Raw genomic sequence first — 6,949 nt, forward strand, 5'->3', positions numbered from 1 at the left:
TCAATGCCACATGACACTGTAAATCACACGTTTGAAGCTTCACATCACAATAAATTAAACCTTTCTTACTGTTGAAGGTTATGCGGATTCTGGAGTCAAGCCTACGACCTGTAGGAACCTGCTGCACTGCTACATATTGGATCGCACAACGATGCACTTGACCTGCATGCTTTTACAAGGTGCGTAAAAAACTGTCGCTGCACTTAGTTGTAGGATATGCTTGTGCAATATGGAATCATTTTTTGTGTGTGCCATTTCCAGGAGTTCTAGTAGCAGATCACTTGCACAATATCTTTTATTTATCCGGGGAGCCCTCAGTTGACGCACTGTAACTAAATTTGGTCCTTCTGAGACAAATATAAACAAAGCTGGAGTGACTATGCAATATATTCTCTAGACAGACTATATATTATTCGAGCCAGGTTGCTTTTTTAGAAACATCATTGAGGAGCATGAGGGTGTCTATGAGCCACCCGAGAGAAACAGAAGGCTGTGGTTACCTGAATTATTATGTAGTCACTACTCGCACTAGTACCTGCACACCTAAATTCTTCCCTTTTCTCGGTCACAAATATGCATTGCATACCATAATTCATCTCCTAAAAACAACCTCATCAAGACAATAAAGTTTGCTGCTCTATTAGGTAGCTGCCAAATTCCTAGTCACAGTATGAGTGCTCAATTTTTCAAGCAAACAACAAGCCATTAACCTTTTAATGTGGCAAGTTGAATCTGTGTCCCAAGAGCTCGTCGGCTTCAGGGTGGAAGCCGGTCTCTTTTATATGTAACAGAAATTTCACTCGTTGATAATGTGGTATAGAATGCTGCTGAATCATAAAAGTCAGCCCAGTAAAGTAGTTGCAAGCCCACATGGTAGCACAGCTGAAAGCGGAGCATTCTCTGTTGCATTGCATTTTTTTCTCCGTTTCGCTGCACTTGTTCATTTGATAAGACAAAGCTGGTCCTATGCCATCATCTATCTCAAATGTGGAGAACCTTTTTTTACCTTCTCATCTTTATTACTTATCTGCCTAATACACAAGCTTCCAGGGACATGCAAACAATGCGGAGTACTGCCTAGAACTTATGCATTCATCTGTGGTTTGTGGTACCATACGCTCACCACCTTAGATTTTCGTTATGTTACATGGAGGCTTGCTTCACGCTCGAGCTACACTGCACTTGGTGCAATTTTGAAACAGCCACTTTTTGACATAGTGTAATTATTTGTTGCACTCTCACTGAACTGATATTTCCTACTGTGAATAATGCGCTCGCGGTGATTGTACGAAAAGGTTTTAACCACCTAAAGACATGGTTTAGGCAGAAAGTCTCCTAAGTAATGCTGTCACACAAAAGTTGTATAACAATGCGCTACGTCGCAAGATCCATACATAACTAAATTTCTGTCTTTCAAGCCCTAGCTTTTCAACACAATTGTGTGTACAACAAACATCTTGCTTTTTAACCACTATTCTTGTAGTGACAGACTTTTGTCTGTTTAATATAAGTGCTCCAATCGGTCTTACTATGTCTGGTTAATTCCAATGGATTCTTGACTGTTGCTGTAATGGTGGCGGCTTCAAGGCCAACTAGATCTCCCAGCCTCAGCTGAAAGCATGGACACAGTGGTTGTTTCTTTTGATGATTGTTGTATGTGTGACTTGGCAGTTTGGGTTTCAACTTGTACTGGTTTTGATTGTGGTGGGTTAGAGATGAAATGAGAGCTCATGGCATGTTCTGCACTGCACAATGCGATGCTTCGGCTGGCATCCTGTATCTTAGTTTGTCTTGGACTGTTGTCTGATTTGTTGAGCTGTTGGCCGGATTCTTATGGATACAAAGCTGTTTGTTTGTTTGTTTGTTTGTTTGTTTATACTGTCAGTCCAAGGATGGACCATTACAGGAGTGGATAGAAATACAACAACACATACAAAATATCGGTACATGTTGAACAAAGAACAATGCAATAGCAGTATCTGTAAAAAGTGACATGCAGTGATCAAAGACAAAACACTCGTAATATGCGCATCAGAAACAAATGCTATGATGCAGTCATATCCGGAAAAATAAGATTCTCTAAACCAGCAGTAAAAGCACTGACAGAGGAACATGTGACAATATTACAATTTTACAATATAACAATGTAAGCACATGAGATATAACTACGAGACATCTGTAAAACAGGCACAGATTTATGTGTGAGTCTCTTTCTTTCAATGCCACATGACACTGTAAATCACACGTTTGAAGCTTCACATCACAATAAATTAAACCTTTCTTACTGTTGAAGGTTATGCGGATTCTGGAGTCAAGCCTACGACCTGTAGGAACCTGCTGCACTGCTACATATTGGATCGCACAACGATGCACTTGACCTGCATGCTTTTACAAGGTGCGTAAAAAACTGTCGCTGCACTTAGTTGTAGGATATGCTTGTGCAATATGGAATCATTTTTTGTGTGTGCCATTTCCAGGAGTTCTAGTAGCAGATCACTTGCACAATATCTTTTATTTATCCGGGGAGCCCTCAGTTGACGCACTGTAACTAAATTTGGTCCTTCTGAGACAAATATAAACAAAGCTGGAGTGACTATGCAATATATTCTCTAGACAGACTATATATTATTCGAGCCAGGTTGCTTTTTTAGAAACATCATTGAGGAGCATGAGGGTGTCTATGAGCCACCCGAGAGAAACAGAAGGCTGTGGTTACCTGAATTATTATGTAGTCACTACTCGCACTAGTACCTGCACACCTAAATTCTTCCCTTTTCTCGGTCACAAATATGCATTGCATACCATAATTCATCTCCTAAAAACAACCTCATCAAGACAATAAAGTTTGCTGCTCTATTAGGTAGCTGCCAAATTCCTAGTCACAGTATGAGTGCTCAATTTTTCAAGCAAACAACAAGCCATTAACCTTTTAATGTGGCAAGTTGAATCTGTGTCCCAAGAGCTCGTCGGCTTCAGGGTGGAAGCCGGTCTCTTTTATATGTAACAGAAATTTCACTCGTTGATAATGTGGTATAGAATGCTGCTGAATCATAAAAGTCAGCCCAGTAAAGTAGTTGCAAGCCCACATGGTAGCACAGCTGAAAGCGGAGCATTCTCTGTTGCATTGCATTTTTTTCTCCGTTTCGCTGCACTTGTTCATTTGATAAGACAAAGCTGGTCCTATGCCATCATCTATCTCAAATGTGGAGAACCTTTTTTTACCTTCTCATCTTTATTACTTATCTGCCTAATACACAAGCTTCCAGGGACATGCAAACAATGCGGAGTACTGCCTAGAACTTATGCATTCATCTGTGGTTTGTGGTACCATACGCTCACCACCTTAGATTTTCGTTATGTTACATGGAGGCTTGCTTCACGCTCGAGCTACACTGCACTTGGTGCAATTTTGAAACAGCCACTTTTTGACATAGTGTAATTATTTGTTGCACTCTCACTGAACTGATATTTCCTACTGTGAATAATGCGCTCGCGGTGATTGTACGAAAAGGTTTTAACCACCTAAAGACATGGTTTAGGCAGAAAGTCTCCTAAGTAATGCTGTCACACAAAAGTTGTATAACAATGCGCTACGTCGCAAGATCCATACATAACTAAATTTCTGTCTTTCAAGCCCTAGCTTTTCAACACAATTGTGTGTACAACAAACATCTTGCTTTTTAACCACTATTCTTGTAGTGACAGACTTTTGTCTGTTTAATATAAGTGCTCCAATCGGTCTTACTATGTCTGGTTAATTCCAATGGATTCTTGACTGTTGCTGTAATGGTGGCGGCTTCAAGGCCAACTAGATCTCCCAGCCTCAGCTGAAAGCATGGACACAGTGGTTGTTTCTTTTGATGATTGTTGTATGTGTGACTTGGCAGTTTGGGTTTCAACTTGTACTGGTTTTGATTGTGGTGGGTTAGAGATGAAATGAGAGCTCATGGCATGTTCTGCACTGCACAATGCGATGCTTCGGCTGGCATCCTGTATCTTAGTTTGTCTTGGACTGTTGTCTGATTTGTTGAGCTGTTGGCCGGATTCTTATGGATACAAAGCTGTTTGTTTGTTTGTTTGTTTGTTTATACTGTCAGTCCAAGGATGGACCATTACAGGAGTGGATAGAAATACAACAACACATACAAAATATCGGTACATGTTGAACAAAGAACAATGCAATAGCAGTATCTGTAAAAAGTGACATGCAGTGATCAAAGACAAAACACTCGTAATATGCGCATCAGAAACAAATGCTATGATGCAGTCATATCCGGAAAAATAAGATTCTCTAAACCAGCAGTAAAAGCACTGACAGAGGAACATGTGACAAGTGTATTGGGTAATTCGTTCCATTCCTTGATCGCCCTAGGAAAGAAACTATACTTGAATATATCATTCCGTGTAACTGGCGGGTGTATGTATAAACTGTGCTTGTGTCTGGAGCGTTGATCTGGTGAAATTATACAGAAATCAGTGAAATTAAGTTTAACCTGGTTATGAACAATTAGGTAGAAAAATTTCAGCCGGTCAAACTTAGTCCTTAGTTCCTTAGGTTTGCGCGTCTGCATAGTTCAATAGGAGAGTGCACGCGCTCATACTTATTAAATATGAATCTGGAGGCGAGTCGTTGAACTCTGTCCAATTTATGACGGTTGGTTACAGTGTGTGGGTCCCATACAATGTTAGCGTATTCAATAATTGGCCTTACTAATACCTTATATGCCAAATACAAAGGCATACTAATACCTTAATGCTGTATACAAAGCTGTATACTGGGCTAGGCAATCATGCCATTGTGCTTATTAGTAACACAAGATATACACCATAATATTGTCAGGCATGCTGAGGCATGTGGGCTGGTGCTGTGTAGCACAGTAGGGAAAGCACACCAATGATGGCATGGTAACGCTTTTCGCTTGCACCGCTGTGGTGTTATCAGATTAAGGTAGCAACAATGACATCTAGGCTTCCAGTTCCTGCACTTGCAATGCAGATACTCGAGTATGCTATTCGCTGGTAGTGGAAGTTTGCAAAGCATTGATTACATACTAAGCTAGCCCGCCTCCCTTGCGTGCCAGCATATCGCCCACCTGTTAAACACCACCGCTGAATCTAATAGCAGCATGCAGTTGCAGGATATCAACGCAACTGAAAACTCTTAAAGGATACAGCATTGATGGAAGGTATTGCTTAATACAAATGTCGATCGCCTCCCATATTTTGCTCTATGACGAGCACGTGATGAAGTATAATGCAGTTTGTCTTAGATTAAACACCAGTTAACTCCTCATTTTTCTGTTCTGAAAGCATAAGATTGCAATAATGTATTCACATGAAGTTTATTGATAGTGTGTCCAATTTTGATAAAGCCTAAACAACTCGCCACGCGAATAACACCTTTTCATGCTTGTGAAGCAGATGCTGCTACCATTCAGTTTGCTGTAGGTACACATACACAGCATGTTTGCCCGCCACCTTCCGTGGCATGCTGAAGTCAGTAAAGTGTTGTGCTAAACGTTCAGTAGAATGCACACCTGCAGCCTGTAACTGACAATAAAGATGGGTAAGAACTACAAAAACTGTGAAAATGTGAAAAATGCACAGGATATTGTAATGCCTTTCAATTTGGCTTTAGAATGTGTGCGCAACTAACTTTTAACCACAGCACCTTATGGCATAGACAGTAGTGTTGCTCGATGGGAGGCCTGTGATATTAGCAAGCTTTCCTGGTAAATATTGGCAAGTTCTTGCTCACGGCATAGGGAGGGCCTCAACTTTGGGAACCTCGATGCTTGAGGTAGCACACAAAGGTTGATTGGCCATTTGCCTAGTCCTAAAGTTCATGTAATACTTAGCAGCTGCTGCAATAATGTTTAAAATAATTTGTGAGCAGTTTCATACCTGAGTGGAATGGCAGATAACAGTGCTCAAACAACAATTAGTTAAAAGCTTGTTCGTTGCCCTGATCTTTATATGTGCTATTTCTGACTGCTGCAAGTTTCTTAGCTGTGTGCATACAGGCCAAGCTGTTCTTGCTTATATGAATATTTTTGAATAAGTGAAAAAGATTTCCTTTTCTTTTGTTTTTCAGGTGCCCTGTGAGCTCTCATCCAAGCACCGCATTGCAGAGGTCTGCTGTGAGCAGACGTGGCAAATTGAAGTAACATACAGATAGTCCAATAAAATACTCGTAATTTCAGACAAACCTTTACAAAGTACAGTGAAAACTTTCTTTTAAAAGTACAAACACCAATACAGCGTGATCTTTCCATCCAAACATTACATTTTATATTAGTAAGAAAGACATAACTAGAACAGCAGCAGCACTGCGGTGAGGAACGTACAATAGTATTCCAAGTGTTATACTGAAATATTCTATGAAGTCTAATTAGTTTGTAATTTTAGAACAAGCTAGCATGAATTTCCGTGCCATAGCAGTGTTCTAATCTGTATGCTGCATCTTGTAGGGAACAGTAACCTTGCAATCTTCATCTGTGCATGTCTACATAAAATACAGGATTTAATCACTGGGGCCACATAAAGGATGCATAAAGGTGGAACACACGAAGGAAACATAAAAGCAGTGGCCAAATTTCAACATAGAGGGAACATAAAGGACGGTAACATAACGGATACACAAAGGAAAGACACATAAAGGAAACATAAAAGCAGTGGCCAAATTTCAACATGGAGGAAACATAAAGTACGGTAACACAAGGGATACATAAAGGGAGGACACATGAAGGAAACATAAAAGCAGTGGCCAAATTTCAACATGGAGGAAACATAAAGGACATTTCCTCATGTGACCTCAAGGAAACATACAGTAAACATAAAGGACATAACCATTTTCATAAGGGAGAACTCGCGAGCGGGCCGAACTCGGGCCGTCCAGCATACAACGCCCCTGGTCTGCGGAATAGCGCGCTTGCTTTGGCAATGTGAA

At 40.5% G+C, this 6,949-nt stretch overlaps 1 long non-coding RNA gene across 1 annotated transcript; it reads left to right on the top strand.

The window, feature by feature from the left end:
* The first annotated feature begins 2,185 nt into the window (after nucleotides 1–2,185).
* Nucleotides 2,186–6,208, top strand: LOC140215296 (uncharacterized). The gene is made up of 2 exons (XR_011892252.1): nucleotides 2,186–2,395; nucleotides 6,095–6,208. It is a non-coding gene; the product is annotated as an uncharacterized lncRNA (long non-coding RNA).
* Nucleotides 6,209–6,949: the final 741 nt, after the last annotated feature.

The sequence above is a fragment of the Dermacentor andersoni genome, chromosome 1 (genome assembly GCF_023375885.2).
Source record: "Dermacentor andersoni chromosome 1, qqDerAnde1_hic_scaffold, whole genome shotgun sequence".
NCBI lineage: Eukaryota > Metazoa > Arthropoda > Arachnida > Ixodida > Ixodidae > Dermacentor > Dermacentor andersoni.